Source organism: Sapajus apella, unplaced genomic scaffold (genome assembly GCF_009761245.1).
Source record: "Sapajus apella isolate SASKATOON/1434 unplaced genomic scaffold, GSC_monkey_1.0 scaffold1, whole genome shotgun sequence".
Lineage (NCBI taxonomy): Eukaryota > Metazoa > Chordata > Mammalia > Primates > Cebidae > Sapajus > Sapajus apella.
This window is the reverse complement of record NW_022436941.1, coordinates 9,722,873-9,742,520: the sequence shown is the minus strand read 5'-3', so window position 1 is coordinate 9,742,520 and position 19,648 is coordinate 9,722,873. Positions and strand designations below refer to the sequence as shown.

General features: G+C 39.9%; 1 pseudogene; it reads left to right on the top strand.

The window, feature by feature from the left end:
* Positions 1–1,579: 1,579 nt before the first annotated feature.
* LOC116530943 lies at positions 1,580–17,758 on the top strand (annotated as a pseudogene).
* Positions 17,759–19,648: the final 1,890 nt, after the last annotated feature.

Genomic DNA, 19,648 nt, shown 5'->3' with positions numbered 1-19,648 from the left:
TCTTTGTTCCCACTTTGTCTTACTTTTCTTTTTTTAACAGCTTTATTGAGATATAATTTATATATCTTACAATGCACTCATTTAAAGAGACTAATTCAATGGTTCTTAATATGTTTACAGACTTGCACAACCATCACCACAATCATGTCACTTATTCCTTTCTACTTCGTAAGTATCTCCCTTTGCATTATAAGAGATTCTTCATTTGCATTATAAATCCGAGTGCAGGATGCCCCTGCCCTGTGTCTATGACACCCCTACAGCATCTAGCGCCAGATGTCAGTATCAGTAATTCCAGATGCTTGCAGTATTATCACTCCCCACTTTCGCCCTTGTTCTAGCTCTCTATCCTAGGTTGGAATTCATAGAAAGAAGAAAAGTGTAGGCAGAAGAAAAATAATATAAATACCATCATCAAACTACTAATCAAAAAGCTCCCTTCTTCTAGCCACATCCCAATTATTAAGGTTTTTTTCTAAAAAATAAAATAAAAAAACACTAAACAATTTTAGCTAATATCTTAAAATATGTGTTTCTGCCATGAGGCTGATGTGATCGATACCATACACCAAATACTCATCTAATGCAGCTTTACCAAGTAAGAGCCCCACCAGAACTTCTTTCTGACTCTTGGATCCCTCAGTCCAGTCAAGGATATAAAAGTGATTGGAGAAGCTGGTGGGTTGAGGATATGGTGACAAGATCTCTTTGGAGAGGGCTCTCCTCTCCTCATCTCTAATGCTTTAGAGGATGGGCTGAGGTATGTTGCCTTCTATCCCCAAACCTAGTTGGGGAGTCTCAGGGAATACCTGCAACAGCTTGGAAATGTGCTCCCTGATACTGGAGACATGGAAGGCTGGTGCCTGACTTGACCTTATGAAGCTTAAGTGGGCTGGGGACTAGGAAGTCTGGAAGCTTATTAACTGCTTGGATAGAGAAGCCAAGAGACCACTACTGCATAGGAACTGAGCTGAATGATGCTTTGTGTTTCACATCAGGTATGTGTCAGGAGGGAGACAGTGTTGGAAAGAGGTTATCCTGCTTCTCAGCCAACAGGACTACTTAAAGGAGGAAAGAGCTGAAAGAGACTGAGTTGTGTGGTGGACGCACAGGAAGCAATTCATCTTAGTCCAGGGAACTGCATAAGAGAGGGCCCAGTAGGAAACCTCTGAAGAGCTCAAGAAGAAGAACCCGAGAGAGAAGAGTTGGCTTTATCATCTCCAATCCCACCCGGGTGCATCAGCTTTAACCATCCATATGTCCAGAGAACCTGATGCTTCCTAGCCAAGCAGTGCCCTCCCCTACACCTCTGCTCTCTCCTACCCTTAACACTGGCAGTTCCAAACCAGCAGTTTGTGAGGGAGGAAGGAGGTGAGATGAGACAGACCCAGGAACTCACCCTGTCCCTGCAGCCGCCTGAAGCAGGTACAACCTGGGAAACAGGAGAAGAGGCGACCAAGGGCAAATCTTTGTTATCTCATGGTCAGGACATTCTAATTACTGAATTGTGAGTGTGTTCACATCTTAAAGTGACTATAGGATTGTCACATAAGAGTCAGTAGAGAGATTGTGGGATTGGATGAGTCTCAAGATGGACAACCGGGATTCTACAGGAAAGGCCTACTGGTGGTTTGGAGTTTCTCCCCCTAAATCTGGAAAAATGAACATGAACATCCTTCACCAAGAAGAGCTCAATGCTCAGAAGAAAGGGGAAATTGAAGCCAAAATGGAACAGAAAGCCAAGCAGAATCAGGTGGCCAGCCCTCAGTCCCCACATCCTAGTGAAATCACAAATGTACACAACTCTTCCTGCCTCTCCAAAAGGTTGCCAACGACAGTAGCTTCTTGCAGCAGTTTTTGAAGTTGCAGAAGGCACAGACCAACACAGATGCCGGCCCCCTACCCCCTACGCCAGCGCGCCCAGTGCCCCTTCCAGCACACTTACCCCCAGTGCAGGGAAAGGGTCCCTCCTCATCAGCAGGCGTACAGGCCTGGGGCTGGCCAGCTCCTTGGACCAGGTGACAAGCTCTTGCAGCCAAGCAGCTGCTGGTGGCGCACCGTCTGCGTGTCTTCCAGTACCCCGAAGAGGAGGAGGAGGACCACGAGCAGTGGCTGAAAATCAAACTTTCATTCCCAGAGGGAGTTGAGACTCGAAAAATGATAGATAAATTGGCCCACTTTGTGGCAGAGGAGTTAGAAAAAGAAGCTATGGAGGATTACAAGGATAACCAGGCGTTTGCATTTTTGCATGATGAGAATAGCAGAGAATTCCTCTACTACAGAAAGAAGGTGGCTGAGGTAAGAAAGGAAACGCAGAAGTCCCCGACAGCCTCTCAGAAAGTTTCACCCCCAGAGGACAAAGAGGTCAAGAACCTTGCAGAAAACTTGGCCAGGTTCATAGCACGCAGGGATCCCAAGTGGAAACCATCGCCCTCCAGAACAACCACGAAAACCAGGCATTCAGCTTTCTGTATGAGCCCAAGAGCCAAGGCGACCAGTGCTACTGACAGAAGCTGGAGAAATTCCAGAAAGCCAAGGCCGGCTCCACAGGCAACCTCATGGCACACGACACGGCCTGAAGCGCAAGTCCCCTCCTGAGGCCTGTCAGGGTTCTCTACCCGAGCCACCATCTGCCGCGCCTCGTACTTGCCTGCGCTGCCCCCGCCCCCCGCTCGTCATCCCTGCTCCAGCCGCCCCCGGGAAGCCAGGCTCCCTCCGCAACCACCGTGAAGAGAAAGCAGAAGAGCCGGTTGGGGGCCTCTCCCTCACCTCCGTCAGTTCAGTACCTCAAGCGGCTCGCTATGAGAAGCGGAAGTTCGTGGGGCTAGCGGGCGTCGCAGAGCTGTCGGGCGCCGGGAAGAAGCCGCTGAAGGAGCAGCAGGAGATGCATCAGACGTACGACGTGATCATGGAGCACAAGCGGGCCACGCAGGACATGCAGCTGCTGTGGGAGATGGTGCACAGCACCAGCACCGCTACCACAGCGACGAGGAGGTGGACAGCGAGCTGGGCACCCGGGAGCACCAGCTGCGGCGCATGGAGATGGACACGACGACGGAATGCGCCGAGCGGCTGACGAAGATGGGCCAGGCCAAGCACTTCATCGGAGACTTCCTGCCTCCAGGCAAGCTGAAGAAGTTTACGGAGACCTTCAGAGCCTTGAAGAAGGGCCGCGAGCCTGAATACTCCAAGTTCAAAAAGTGCGAGCTGACTGAGGAGAACTTCGGCTACCATATGCTGATGAAGATGGGCTGGAAGGAGGGCGAGGGGCTGGGCTCGGAGGGCCAGGACATCAAGAACCTGGTCCACAAGTGCACCACCACAGCGGATGGCGCCGGTTTTGGCACTGACTGGCCGGCTACGCTCTCCAAGGAGGACGCCGAGTACGAGGCCTTCCGCCCGAGGATGATGCTAGCCTACCGCTTCCGGTCCAACCCCCTTCGCCCCCACCCGCAACAACGCCAGACGGTCTTTCTACCGAGCGGTCTGAAAACAGGTACTTTCAGGAAACTGTCCCTGGTCTGTGGAATGTTCCGGCCTGCATTTCTGCCCACTCCTCCCATTGTCATGAATGCCATGCGGTGTAACAAAGTCTCAGGGCTTATCCAAAAAAAAGAAAAAACAAAAGAAATAATAGGTAGAGAAATCATGGGACTTCTAGAGCTTTCCTCCAGGGAGAGGAAGTTATCACCAAATGAAGTTTAAACACACAGTGGTAAAATTATTTTTATTTAAGCTTTTTTTTTGTCGCAATCCAAGCACCACACTTGTTCAGCATACCAGATGTATAGATATTGTAAGATTGATTACATGCTTTCAGTCTTCTTAATGATAAATATCACTGAGTTTGACATTTATTATGTGCAAGGCACTATGATAAACACATACTGTAACAATCAATATCCCAGGAAAAAAAAAAGGAGACATGGTTAAATTGGGATTTTCTTAGTGAGTTTAATAAAGGGATAATTTGCGAAGATGTGGCAGGTTGTAGGGATGATGCTGTGCCCTGGAGCTAGTAATAGCAGGGCTGTTACCTGTCCTTAAGCCTGAAGGGAAGAGGGTAGGGAGTAGTTTTCCAGAACACAGAAGGAGAGAGTCTCCTAGAAAGCTTCTGGGGAGGAATAGTGACAGCCTAAGGCAATGCTGCAGGGAAAGCTTTCAGAATAAATCCCCAGTCTCTCTCTCAGCCCTCCCTCTGATCTTCTGTCTGGGCGCCCTATTGGCTAAACCAAAAAAAGCAAAGGACAAAGGAGCCTAGTGGTCTATGCAGGTCAGCCTCCTGAGAGGGAGACCAAGGAAGAGGAGGACAGTGGATCTGAAGGAACAAATGAAAATATCTAGTATACATACATATCTCATTTTATTTGCACAAAAACACTCATTATTCACATTCTGCAGATGAGGAAATTGGGGTCTAGAGACTAACTAGTTCAAGGTCAGATGGATAAGGAGTCAAAATTAGCATCTAGCTCTCTCCAGAGCCTATGTTCAAAATTATTGGTGTTCTATCAATGTCTTATCCTCTAAACATAAAGTCTATAAATATTACTATTTTAACTAACGGTTAGTTAAATCATGCTTACACTGATGTGGTGACCAAGGAAATATTGGCCACAGAATAGAATAGCTAGCAAGTCTTTGGAACAACATAGGTGTTTAGTTGGGTTTTTTTGGTTTTTTGTTTTTTTTAATTTTTAACCGTGCTCAAATCTGGGAAAAATCTCATGGATGAACTAGAAAGGGAGAGTGATCATTAGAACCTAATTTGGGAATTTTTCAATCTTTCTTTGGTAATATTTCTTATCACATGTTCTTCCCCATCTGACAAAGCCTATAGATGTAGTTGGAGCATTATTTTTCTTCAGAAAGAAAGCACTTTAAACTTCCAGGTGCTGGAATTAGATATGCTGCATATCACATCAAATGAGGTGGCAGCAAAGGTGGCATGATCAGCCTAAATGTAAACTGTGCAGCTTAATTCTTACAAAAAAAAAAAAAAAAAAAAAAAAAACCTTCCTGCCAGTAATTCAAAGCCAGCCAGGACACGAAACTTTTTTTTTTGAGAAACCAGAGTTCCTTTAATCAGGGAATCAATATCCATAATTTTTATTCAAAATGGTATTATGAAAAGCAGATTTTAATTCAAAAACTCTCCTGCACACTTATATGTACATGTTTTTATACTAAGTAAAATTTTCCTCATATTTTTATAATGATACACACACTACATGTCCTGTACATGTACCAGTGTGCATATTCAAATGTTTATATAAGTTTATTATAAAAAGTAAAGTGATGAATACTGTTTAAAATAACTAATATACTATTTTTAATTTGGGGGGTTACATAGAGTCTCAAATATTTAATTGTGATTTTTAAAAGATTTAGTAAAGACTTCTAAAGCTAAAACACAATTTGAATAAAAAAAAGATTCTTTTTACACAATTATAAATATTTTCCTCACAATGCTGTTTTGACCCTATTTTTAAAGTATTAGATTATATTCCTTTGATCAGATGAAGAAAACTAAACCATTATAAATGGCTAGCTGAAAGTGAATCCTGTTCTTGTGTTTCTTTAGCAGATTAAAAATTTGTCCTAGGGAAGATAACTGGCTTCAGTTCCCAACATAAAAGTCAGGTATGTGCATACTCACACATATGTACTTTTACCATAGCTCCACAGCCCTGAAATGTTATTACCAGATGTTTTTCTATGCATTTTTAGTGATTTGTTGATTTCCTTAAAAGAATAATTTGGTATCATCCAGGTGTGCCAATAAGATTAAGACACTGCTGTTCAAGAAAGAGGCCAGGAGTATTTCCTTAATGTAGCTCTTACATGGAAGCAAACATCAGGCATGCAAAAGAACAATCTCTACCTCTTCCCCACCTTATCACACCTAGGTGTCCTAGCTCTGGAAGTTAGAAGTCTGAAATGGATCTATGAGACTAAAACCCGGGTGCCAGCAGAGCTGTGTTTCTTCTTGTTACTTTAGGGGAGTGAATCTATTTCAATGTTTTTTTCCAGTTTTGCTGCATTTCTTGGCTCAAGCCTCTTCCTTGAGTCCCTCTGCCTTCTTTCTCTGTTGTCATACCACCTTCTCTGTTTGTGATACTTCCACTTCCCTCTCACAAAGACCCTTGTGATTACATTGGGTTTGGCTCATCCAGATAATCTAGAATAACCTCCTTATCTCAAAAGCTTCATCTCAATCACACCTGCAGTCTTTTCTTGCCATGTAAGGAAATATATTCTCCAGCTTGAGGGACTAGAATGTGGACATTTTTGGTGGGACATTATTGTGTCTATCACAGGGGTAAATTTAAAAAGTATTTGTGAGGATTCATTAATTTATGAAGATGGTATAGGATGAGTAAGGGAGACAGTACATTCTCCTAGGTATATAATTTACTTAATTTTAAAAATAGTGGTGGTCATTTACTAAGGTGAAGCATATTAGAAAAAAAAATCATTCAAGTGTGAAGATTATAATGTTGGGGCATGTAGACAACTATATCTGACAACTACAACATTTAAAATTTCATGTATGGCTTGTGATTTGTGGGTCACATTAGATTTCTACTGGCCAGAGCTACCCTAAAAAGTCCTATTTCAAGGAATCCTTTTACACTGTTGGTGGGAGTGTAAATTAGTTCAACCATTGTGGAAGACAGTATGGCGATTCCTCAAGGATCTAGAAATAGAATTACCATTTGACCCAGTAATTCCATTACTGGGTATATAACCAAAGGGTTATAAATCGTTCTGTTATAAAGACACATGCACGTGTATGTTCATTGTGGCATTGTTACAATAGCAAAGACCTGGAGCCAACCCAAATGCCCACCAATGATAGACTGGATAAAGAAAATGTGGCACATATACACCATGAAGTACTATGCAGCCACAAAAAACAATGAGTTAATGTCCTTTGCAGGGACATGGATGAAGCTGGAAACCATCATTCTCAGCAAATTGACACAAAAACAGAAAACCTAACACTGCATGTTCTCACTCATAGGTGGGTGTTGAACAATGAGAACACATGGACACAGGGAGGGGAACATCACACACTGGAGTCTGTTGGGAGATGGAGAGCTAGGAGAGGGATAATGGGGTGTGGGCAGATTGGGGAGGGATAACATTAAGAGAAATACCTAATGTAGGTCATGGGGGGGATGGAGGCAGCAAACCACCATGGCATCTGTATACCTATGTAACAATCCTGCAAGATCTGCACATGTACCCCAGAACTTAAAGTATGAGAGAGAGAGAGAGAGAGAGAAAGTCCTACTTCAAATACACTTGGCCTGTGAAAATTCAAAGCCTCTTCATGATCTCTTCAAATTCCCAAATTTTACATAATCATGGGACTTTCTCCAAATATCTGCTCTATGTACAACATAAAATTTGTGCTCTATATTAGCACAAATCTCTCTATTTTCCTCTATATTAGCACAAAACAAAATTCAGAACCTTTATCATTTATTTAAAGAAAAAGATTTCTATGTGTAGAAACATTATTGATGATATCTGAGTCATAAAACTACATCATAAGATCTGCCTTCTCTTTTACTACCCATTTTTTCTCCCTTAATTCTTTTCATTCTTCCTTTTCTTCTTTTCAGAAACAAAACAATTTCTCTCTTTTTCTCCTGCTTAGTAGTTCAGTAAGCATCTTATTTTGTTGGAGCATGCTTTTGAGATTTGTCTCTCTTTCTGAAATCAAGCAGTTTTCTCCTTAAGATAAACTCTAGTGAATAAAACTTTCTTCATCTTTTACACTTGCAATCAAAGATGAAAGTCACTGGAGTGATTTTTTTTAGTGTATTCACAGCTCTGATTTTAGTGAGAGGTGTAGAGTCACATCTATTTATTACTCTCTGCTATTACAAAATGTGGTAACCCCTAGTGGGACTTTGGGAAGCACAGTGTAAAAACCATCATTCCGTTCTCCTGGCTCACGAAACACCCTACTCTCCCAATTTTTCATTTCTGAGAAGTCCTCCTCAGTGAACGTTGAAGGCTTCTCAACTTCCAAATATATCTAAAATGCTGGCTTTCTGTTGCCCTCCTCAATTTTCCTTGTGTGTTTTCATCCAACAGTGTTTCAACTCTGCTCCCTAAAGGTTATGTTCATTCAAATGTAAACCTCCAACACAATTCTCCTAAAGGCTTGAGGTTCAAATAGCAGCACACTTGCTAGATATCTTCTGTTAGCTTGAGCTTCCACAGGCACCTCAACTTTCTAACAAAGACAATTTCAGAGCTTCTTCTCAGTTTTGATACTGGCAAGCCAATCTTAGGGTCTGACTTAAGTGCTGAAATTGCCTTATCTGGTTTAGATTCAGTGTTGCTGAATTGATTATGGAATCTGAGAAGTCCCATGAAGTCCCACTACAAGTTGGAGACCCAGGAAAGCCAGCAGTGTAGTTCAAAGGCCTGAGAACAAGAGAGCTAATATTGTGCATTTCAGTCTGAGTCTAATGGAGCACTGAAGCAGAAGATTTATGTCTCAACTCCAGCAGTCAGGCAGAGATTAGATACTAAACTTTTACTGAATTATAATGTAGCATATTTATATCTATTTTTTAAATTCCTCCAGGCATCTATTAAGTGTCCTAAAGAAAAATTGCAGTGAAAAACCACAGGATACTCTTCACTAATGCATAAAAAGAAAAAAATTAAATGGGTTTAAAAGAGTACAAATAACCTAGATTTCAAGATCTAGAGAAAACACATAATCTGTATACATATGGTTCCTTGCAAGCAAAAATTGAGACAATTAAGAAAAATAACTGAATATGAAAAAATTAAGTTCTACATAGCTACAGTCTAATTTCCAATGGTATATCAAAGGAAAACCTAAGACATGCTTCTTCTTTTTAGAAATGTTTTAAAGGGTAAGCTCATCTGGAGCTCATAAGAAAATTTTCTTAATATTTAATGAAACAAATACAAATTTCTAAACACTGAAGAATGCTGTGCCAAAGACTTGAGTTTTCAGTATTAGTAAAAATTTGTGCATGCCTTTCTAAGCAACAAGCAAAGACACTGCACATCATTACAGAGTGCTTATCTTCCAATCTGCTTAAAAGGCATCTCAGACCTTATAAAGTAGTTGCCTTTTAAATACATAAAACTTGTAGGGGGGGTTGCAATCACAGACAGTAAGAAGAAATTTCCTAAAGATGTATTTAACCATGTCTCCTATTTCACAAATTTCCCCAGTCAGTGGTTCACCTAGCTGTTGGCCAACTGTTCCAGCCATCCACGATGAGGGTCCAGGCATGCAAAGGAAGAAGCCATCTTGAAAGTCCAGCCCAGTTGAACTTCACGTGACTCCAGTGCCACTCTCTATCTGCCTGCAACTGCATGAAAGAAAGTGAAAATTGCCCAGATAAGCACAATCAATGTACAGAACTGTGAAATTGTAATTAACTGTTTTGATTCACCACATTTTTTTGCTGGTTTGTTTCATAGCAGTAGATAACTGAAACACTGTATATAGCCTATCTTTGGAAGAGTGTATACAACTTTCAACCCCATCTAATTATTCTTACCAACAACCATGGAAGATATAGTTTGAGGGAAGGTATTTGGAAAGATTTAAATAAGACATGACATTTCTCCCTTCAACATTTAAAGAATTTAAAGGATAGCCTACTGACATGTTATTAGTTGGCCAAACAGGGCACCCAAATGAATTAGATGGGCAAAAAGTCAACATGTACATTCCTCTTAATATTTATGATAATAAGGTAATTGAAGATACTTCCTTTGACAAAATCATAAGGCACCATCAGATCTCCAACTGAGAAATATTGATGGGTAATTGGAGTTTGTCTCCATCAAACCCAGTACAAAAAGCAAATAAGATCCGCTGAACAAATTCACCTCTCCAAAATAGAAACTGTTTTTTGTATGAAAGGAGATTTAGTTAATTATCTCATCTCCTAGTCAAGGAGTTTACAGGGAAACTACTGGGATGATGTTCTGCTTTTGGTCCTGTTGTATTTGCTGGTAAAAACAGAGTTCATTAAGTGGATGAGAATTTTGAGTTACCTCAACAACTATCGCTGCTCAGCAAAAAACTGAATTAGAGTATTACCTAACCTCAATTCTAAAGAAGCCACGCTGTAAAATTATAGGATCTTACTTCTGTTACTGCTTCCTTTGTGGCTGAGTTCTGGTGTTTGGGGAGTAGAAAGGGTAACTCTTAAAGATCCCCCCAAGAATGGTGTTACATAAATATTTAGAGAGCTGTAAACCTTCAGTGCCACATGGAAAACTGAAGAAGTACCCAATTATTTTTAAAATTGGAGGGTTGTTGGTGGAATTAGTACTATTAGTGCTCAACATCCTCCTCAAGGACTCAGTTTTAGGAACATATGCAAAAATAATTAATTTGGATTTCTTGACCATGGTAGGGATTCTGTATGCCCAAAACCATTAATTTGTGGAATTATAGGGATGTGTGGGGTCTGTTATATTTAATAGGGTATTATTTGTCTTGTAGGCTAGCATGGATTTTTCAGTAATAAACTAACATTTTCAAATAATGTTAGATTTAACTAAGGAAAGTAAGTGTATTCCAACTAACTTGAATGTTACACTGGTTTCATTATGCTGAACTATTTCACTAAATACTGACCTATCAGAAGCGACAGTATGCAGAGAACATATAAAATTTATACCATTAAATTTAAGATATTTCTGTTTTACTTTCAACCAAGAGTCCTAAGCACTAAAGCATCATCTGATATTAATTTTCTTTTGGTTTCAGAATTTGCCTTAGAAATGATAGGTTAAAACACTAAGAAAACAACATAGGCCAACACAATTAGGCTATCAAGGCTCTGCTTCATTTATTTGATATAAACATGATGATGTATTTTTCCTCTGCCTTTTCTCTGACAAAGAAAATAAATTTGCTTTACAAAATTGGGAATGTGCTGTACCAAAATAAAAGATGTAAGTATATATGGAAATTTAGTATGTAACATCAAGATGGTATTTCAAACTAATGGAGAAAATGGACAGTTATTTTCTTTTTCTTTTTTCTTTTTAATGTTTTTAATTGACAAAAGTATGTATTTATGATATACATGATGTTTTGATGTATGTATACATTGCGGAATGGTTAAAACAAGCTAATTAAATTAGATTTGTTTTTTAAATGGTTGTTTCAAGCAGCTAGCTGTTTAAAAAAAAAGCAAAGCTAGACCTACTACTCAATAAATTCTAGGTGAATCAAATATTTAAATATTAAATGATGAAATTTAAAAGGACCCAAAGAAAATATGAAAGACTTTTTTATTTAATTTTTTGTAGGGGAGGAAGATGACTGAACAGAAGCTCCCACCAATTGTCCTCTCCACAGGAACACCAAATTGAACGACTATCCACACACACAAAAAAAGCATCTTCATAAAAACCAAAAATCAGGTGAGTAATCACAGGAACCGGTTCTAACTTCATATTACTGAAAGAGGCACTGATGAGGGTAGGAAAAATAGTCTTGAATCACCAGTGCCACCCCTTTCCCATCCCTCAGGAGTTGCCTCCTTGTACAGGAGAGAATCTGTGTGCTTAGGGGAGAGAGAATGCAGTGATTTTGGGACTTTGCATTGGAGCAGCACTGTCCTGTCACTATGGAAAGGAACATTGTACAGAATTCAGTTGGAACTCACAGAGGGAGCATTTATTTGAGACCACGTCAGAGGGGAATTACCCAACCCAGAGGCTGAAACCTGAGTTCCATTCCTGGGCAAGTGCTAATGTTATGCTGGGCTTGCAGCAGTTAGACTTAGGGGCATGTGACCTAGTGAGCCACCAGCCAGGCTAGCCAAGGAAGTGCTTGCACCATCCCTCCCTCAACCCCAAGCCAGTACAGCTCACAGCTCCAGAAGGGGATTCTTCCTTGCACTTGAGAACAGGAGAAGGAAGAGTAAAGAAGACTTTGTCTTGCAACTTGGATACCTGCACAGCCTCAGTAGGATAGGGCACCAGGCAGAGTCCCAAGACCCCCATTCTAGGCCCTAGCTCCCAGACATTTCTAGACACATCCTGGGCTAGAAGGAAACCCACTGCCTTGAAGGGAAGGGCCTAGTTTTCTCAGGAACCATTACCTGCTGACTAAAGAGCCCTTGATCAAAGCAAATGCAACAAAAATGAAAATAAATAAATGGAACCTAATTAAACTCAAAAGCTTCTGCACAGCAAAAGAAATAATCAGCAGAGTAAACAGACAACCCACAGAGTGGGAGAAAATATTAACAAACTATGCATCTGACAAAGGACTAATATCCAAAATCTACACAGAACTCAAGCAAATCAGGAAGAAATAAACAAATAATCTCATTAAAATGTGGGCAAAGGACATGAATAAACAATTCTCAAAAGAAAATACACAACCAACATCACATGGGGAAAAATGCTCAACATCACCAATTATAAGGGAAATGCACATTAAAACCACAATGCAATATCACCTTACTCCTGCAAGAATGGCAATAATTTAAAAATCAAAAAATAATAGATGTTGGTTTGGATGTGGTGAAAAGGAAACACTTTTACACTGCTAGTGGGAATGTAAACTACTACAACCCCTATGGAAAGTATTAGATAAAGAACTAAAAGTAGAGCTACCATTCAATTCAGCAATCCCACTACTGAGTATCTACCCAGAGGAAAAGTCATTACGTGAAAGAGACATTGCACATACATGTTTATAGCAGCCTAATTCACAATCGCAAAAATATGGAACCAACCTAAATGCCCGTCAACCGAGTGGATAAAAAAAATGTGGTACATATACACCTTGAGATACTACTCAGCCATAAAACTGAATGAAATAATTACCTTTGCAGCAACTTGGATAGAGCTGGAGGCCATTTTCTAACTGAAATAACTCAGGAATGAAAATCCAAGCATCATATGTTCTCACTTATAAGTGGAAGCTAAGCTATGAGAATGCAAAGGCATTAAGAATGATATAATGGACTTTAGAGACCCAGGAAGAAGGGTGGGAGGTAGTGAGGCATAAAAAAACTATGTATTGGCTACAGTGTACACTGCTTGGGTGATGGGTACACCAAAATCTCAGAAATCACCACTAAAGAACTTATCCATATAACCAAAAATCACCTATATGCCCCAAACTTGATCTTTTTTCTTTGCCTTTGTTGGGTTGGGTTAATCTGAAAACCTTGTCTTTAAGCTTTGAAGTTCTTTCTTCTGCTTATTCAGTTCTGTTGCTGAGACTTTCCAGGGTATTTTGCATTTCTGTAAGTGTGTCCACTGTTTCCTGAAGTTTTGATTGTTTTTTATTTACACTATTTCATTGACTATTTCTCCTTTCACTTCATGTATCATTTTTTAGATTTCCTTACACTGGGCTTCACCTTTCTCTGGTGCCTCCCTGATTGGCTTAATAACTAACCTTCTGAATTTTGTTTCAGGTAGATCAGGGATTTCTTCTTGGTTTGTATCCATTGCTGGTGAGCTAGTGTGATTTTTGAGGGATGTTAAAGAACCTTGTTTTGTCATTTTACCTGAGCTGGTTTTCTGGTTTCTTCTCATGTGGGTAGGCTTTATCAGGGGAAAGGTCTAGGGCTCAAGGTTCCTTTTGTCTCACAGGGTGTTTTCTTGATGTAGTACTCTCCCCCTTTTCCTAGGGATGTGGCTTCTTGAGGGCCAAGTTGTAGTGATTGTTATGTCTTTTTTGAATCTGGCCACCCAGCAAGTCTACCAGGCTCTGAGCTGCTGCTGGAGGTTGTCTACACAGAATCCTGTAATGTGAAACATCTGTGGGTCTTTCAGCCATGGATACTGGCACCTGCTCCAGTGGAGGTGGCAGGAGGTGTATAATGAACTCTATGAGGGTCCTTAGCTTTGGTTGATTAGGATAGTTGACAGGGCCCTAGAACTCCCAAAAGTATATGCCCTTTGTCTTCAATTACCAGGGTGGGTAGGGAAGGACCATTAGGAGGGGGTAGGGAAGGACCATTAGGTGAAGGCAGGGCCTAGGGGTGTCTGAGTACCTGGGCCGGTCTTGCTGCTGTTGCTGTGGAGGATGGAGATGTGGTTCCCAGGTCAATAGTTATGTTATTGGGAGGAATATGACTGCCTCCGCAGTGTCATGCAGGTTGTCAGGGAAGTGGAGAAAAGGTAGCAGTCACAGGCATCACCTAGTCCAGCTTCCACGAAACTCAAAGGGCCAGTCTCACTCCCACCATGCCCACCCCCCACAACAGCACCAAGTCTGTTTCCAGGTAGTGGGAAAGCAGGAACTTGCCCCAAGCTACTCACCTCTCAGCTGTGAAAGTAAGTAAGGCTTTCCTTCTTCCCCTGCCTGTGGAGTCTGCACACCAAATTCATGCCCTCCCCGGTGTTTTCCATTGTTTCAATTGTTACAAAGATCAGCTGGAGGTTTCCTTCTCCCTGTGGCCTTTTTCCAGTGCCTCTGGCAGCCTTCCTTAAGGACCCCTGTGAGACGATGCAGAAATGGCTTGCTGGGTCCCCTAGCGAGCCACAAGGATTTTCCTGCTGCTTCCTCTACCCCTGTATTTTACTCAGCTCTCTAAGTTAACTCACCTCTCTAAGTTAACTCACCTCCAGGTAAGGTCAGAATATTCTCCTGTAATCTAGATCTTCAAGGTTCCCCAGTGTGGGGGTGTGTTTGGGGGCAGATGATCTCCTTTTCCCACTTCCACAGTTTGGGCACTCGCAGTATTTGGTGTGTCTCTTAAGTCCTGCAGGAGCAGTCTGCTTCCTTCAGAGGATCTGTGGGTTCTCTTGGCTTTCCAAATGTATTCCTACAGTCAATATGGAGCAGAAGTTTATGATATGAGCCTCCACACACTGTTCTGTCTGTTCAAGTGGCTGTAATCTAGCTCTGCCTCCTGTCTGCCTTAATCTCCAGCTATATCTCAAAACTTTTTATATGGTGTTATAAAGAGCTTTTAATGGTCAAAAAAACTTGATCAACATTAAGTTTTACATTGTTGACTAACACTGATCTCATGGCCAACAGGAGTGTAACTCATGCCTGAACTAAGTTTATCTAACACATGTATTTTCTTGACAATGCACATCAGGGCCTTCTGATGACTAGGAACACTAGGCCGCACTCTACCACTATGCTTGGGGCCATTTTAAACAGTAAAATCACCTCCAAAACACAAAAATGAGAAAAATTTGGCACAAAATAGACCCTGAAAAGGACTTGTTTCCAGTATGAGAGCTAAAACAAGAAGGTAGAGCAAGCCCAGCTGCAAACAAGCACATCGGGCAACTTAAACATGTTACTGCTCTGTGCACATCCACAAATGAGAGCACAGCAAGTATTGATTGTATGGTTATAAATAAAGTTTAGCAAGCAGGTGAATTCACAAATACAGAATCTGCAAATGATGAAGATCAGATGTATATGTGCTCCTTAAACTAGCAATTTTGCCTATAAAAATGTGTCCTGCTGATATGTTTAGACATATATAAACTGTCTTTATAAGGCCAAGCATAACAACATCATTCCTAATAAAAATGGAAGCAATCTAAAAATCCTCTGATGACATAAACTATGATACATTCACACAAAGGAATGAAATACTGTGTAGTCCTATTATGCATATATTAAAGGTTTTATTTTAAAAAACCTTTATGTATCCATCAATTTATGGTAAATTTCTGATAGAACATCCACACTTTAAGACTACAGAGAGTGAGACCAAGGGCCCAGGGTGAGGAGCTCACTTTCCATTCTTCTGCACTGTTTGGATTAAAAGAATAATCTAATGGGAACTGGATTTTTGATGTGGCATTTTTACAACACCACAACTCTATTATCTCCTTGGCAGAAAAGAGAACTAAAAACAGAACTTTCCCATGATTATAAGATTGCAAAGAAGGGGAGAAAGCAGAAGATTTGAGTAAGCAGAAATGATGGAGGGAAATCAAGTGTTTGCAAAAGCCAGGTGAATTAACTGCGTCAGGTGATGCTGCTAAATCAAATAAAATACAGACTGAAAATTAACCGCAGGATTCAGCAATGTAGAAGTTACTGCTGCCGTTATTGAGAGCAGTTTCATGGAGTGATGGAAACAAGGAAACCTGGATTGTAGTGAGATTAAGGGAGAATGGAAGGAGAACTGGAAATAAAAATAGGCAATGCTTTCAATTTGCCAAGAAAAGCAAAGAAATGGTATGGCCATAATGGAGAAAATGAAATCAAGAAAAGAATTTTTTACAGATGTGAGGAATAATATGTTAAAAGCTAATGAGGATGATCCACAAAGAAAAAAGTAAAAATTGTGTGAGAGTAGGCAGAATGTAAGACCAGTGACACAATAAACAAGTAACTACCAAGCCTTAAAACAATTTGGTGTCTAATTGTTGCTTGTTCTTCTCCTAGCACAGTGCTTTAGGAAGACCACAGATTTTGGGGAGACAGGATCATTAACTTGAATCTAAGGAGTATGAAATTGGTTACTGATGGAGCAAGAGCACAGTCCAACAGAAGAAACTAGAAATATATTCTGTAACAAGCTTAATCAGATCCAAACAGGGACATTTAAAATATGTTAGGCTCTTTCCAATTACAATAAGAAAGATATACAAATTTACCTGAATAGGTAGGGATTTATTATAAGGAAAGAGGAAGGAGATGAGACAGCATTTTCAAAAGGTGCACAGCTAGACTCTTGGAGAACTGGAATTTTTTTTTAAATAACAGAAGTTCTGATGTTTTATCCAGATCCGTTCTCATCCTCTGCTTAGTACTTCCACTATGGCACTCCTGTGGCAGCTTATCTCATGTCTGTTTCCCCTATACTGTGTCTACTTCCCCTGCCATGGTTAATATCCTCTCTCTAGTCCCCTTCTTGCTATCACATGAGGCATCCTTATTTCTTTCTTCTGGGAGTTCCCTTTACCCAGCCCATTGAATGTGTGTGTGTGTATCTGAGTGTATACCATTCAGACTTTTAAAAGAAAATGCAATTGAGTAATCCTTACATGACTCCTTTTATCAAGGCCTTGAACCTGCTTGCCTCATTGACCATGGCGAGTCCAGATGGCTGCCTTAGGATCAGATGTAAACCTTGGAGAAACCAGCTGTGGCCAGCATATCAAGGTTAATCAAACAAATGAAGGTAACATTGGGTAAGAAAATATAGATTGTTCTTTAAGATAAGGCTGTGGGTGTGACAGCTTGGGATTGTTGGAGAGAGTTACACACTAACAATGCCACCTGGAGAATTACTGCTAGGAAGAGCAGGGGAAAGAAAGCACTCAAAAGTCTGCTTAGGCTGGCTCTGGCACACTGCCTAAGAGTTAGCCCCACTCTGGAAAAGACAGCAAAAAGGAAAAAAGAAAAGTCTCCTTCACTACAACAAACAATGGAAGACTCACAATTATTAATAAAGAAAATAGTTGCACACAATACTCTTTTAAAAGTAGAATGATTTCCTAAGTCTCACTAAGTCCTGCTTTGTCCAAATTAGTGGTAACAAGCTCTAGACTGCTATATTTTTTTTATCATTTTGTGTATATGTATTTTTCATAAGCAATCTGAATTCTGGAAATTTGGAGGATATATATAAATGTTTCAATGGTGGTGTTTCATAATTCATCACGAATACAACTGCTGAGTGTGTTTGTACCCCTTTCAGATTTTAAGACCCCTGGAACCAGCCCCAGGGAGTATATTGAAGGTGGCATATCCTCAGAAAGAGAAAAAATAATACTCTAATCTGCCCTTTGAAGAAAAGAAAAAGCTAAGAAAGGCTGGTGACAAAAAAAGTCACAACAGAGGTGGAAACAAAATTAGAGAATTTAGAGAGAGAAACAATGATAAAAATGTAGGGCAAGGTAAGAAAATAAGATTAAAAAGGGAAACTGAAAAAGAGAGTGTATTAATAACTTATTCAGAAAATATTTAAAAACCTCATAATAGTTTATGAGGGGAAAGCATTTGCATATAACTCTTAGTAAAGTATGAAGTAAAATAATTTTTGTAAGGAAAATTTGGATTTACATTTGCATATATCTAAAACCTTCAAAACTCTCCATTAGTGAAGATCAGAATGAGTTCCAAATGTGAAAAAGGTAGAATATGATTTACACAGTACACATTAATTTGAACTAAGAAGTTTCTGTCTTTCTCATACATTGGTCTCGAGGTAAGAAAGCCAAGACTGCCATGGTAGTTCTGGCCCATGATGTCCAGATAGGTCATTTTCAATTCTTCCCTAAGATACAACTCTCATGCTTATGGTCCAAGGAACTACTCACATTTCAGGCAGCAGGACAGAGGAAAAGATGAAGAAAATGGGAGCAGAAAGCACATGCCATTTGTCTCTGAAAAAAAAAAAAAAAGTTTCTTGAAATTGGTACAAAATAATTCTGTTAACAATCCACTGCCCGTAATTTAGTTATGTGGCCATAAAAAGATGCAAAGCAGGCTGGGAAACGAAGTCTTTATTTTGGGCAGTTATATGCCCCACTAAAAGTTCTAAAACAGTAGAAAAAAGGGGAAAAATTAGGAACAGCCAGCTCTCTTCCTCAAACTGTTTCCTACAGAATTATACATACCAAGTGCCAACATGCTTCTTCAAATATATTTATGTGGTATAGGGAATGTTTGCTTCCTATTCTGTGTGTGCCTGCAGTGTTTATATATGATAAAAAAATAAATATTCATTACTTCCACAGTTTTTTTTATTGTACTTTAGATTCTGGGGTACATGGGCAGATCATGCAAGATTGTTGTACAGGTACATTCATGGCAGAGTTGTTTGCTGCCTCCATCCCCCCATCACCTATACCTCACATTTCTCCCCATGTTATCCCTCCCCACCCTTCCTCCCACTATCCCTCCCATAGCGTCCTCCAATGGACCCCAGTGCGTGATGCCCCCCTAATAAATCAATTAAGTAAATAATTTTAAAATAAATAATTTATTAATAAAGCATTATACTTTTTATTTTTAATACTTACTGAAACATTTTAAATTGAATAGCCTAAGACTTTCTAGAATTTTAGTCATCAGGCATCACCAGCTTTTTGCTCAGTCTTCTTTGTGGGTATTGTCCAATCTTATTCACACTATTAGATTACATTTATATCATTAACCCACTTGGAAAGCTGAATGGATAGACTTAGAAATAATAATGATATAGCTGTAAAATTAATTTACCTCACCTTAGCAAGTTCAAATGCTTTAAATTTAATAATAAATTCTAAAATACCAAGAAATAAAAACAGGTTTAACATTAAACCTACTTTCTGCATACAATAGTAGTAGTGGCCTAAAGATCCAAATATATCATTTATGTGAACTAAGAATGTGTTTGGGAACAGAACTCAAAAATATTTGTAGCAATACTTGAAGTCACAACTTTACGTAGCTTTGTAAAGAGCTTTGTTTTCTATCCAAGCAAATGAAATTATTACAGTTGACCCTTGAACAACAGGTGTTTGAACTGCATGGGTCCACCTATGCTTGAATATTTTTTAATAAATATATTGGAAAAATTTTTGGAAATTTGTGACAATTTGAAAAAAACTTGTAGATGAACCATGTAACAAGCATCCAAAAAAATAAGAAAAAGTTAAGTATGTTATGAATGCATAAAATATA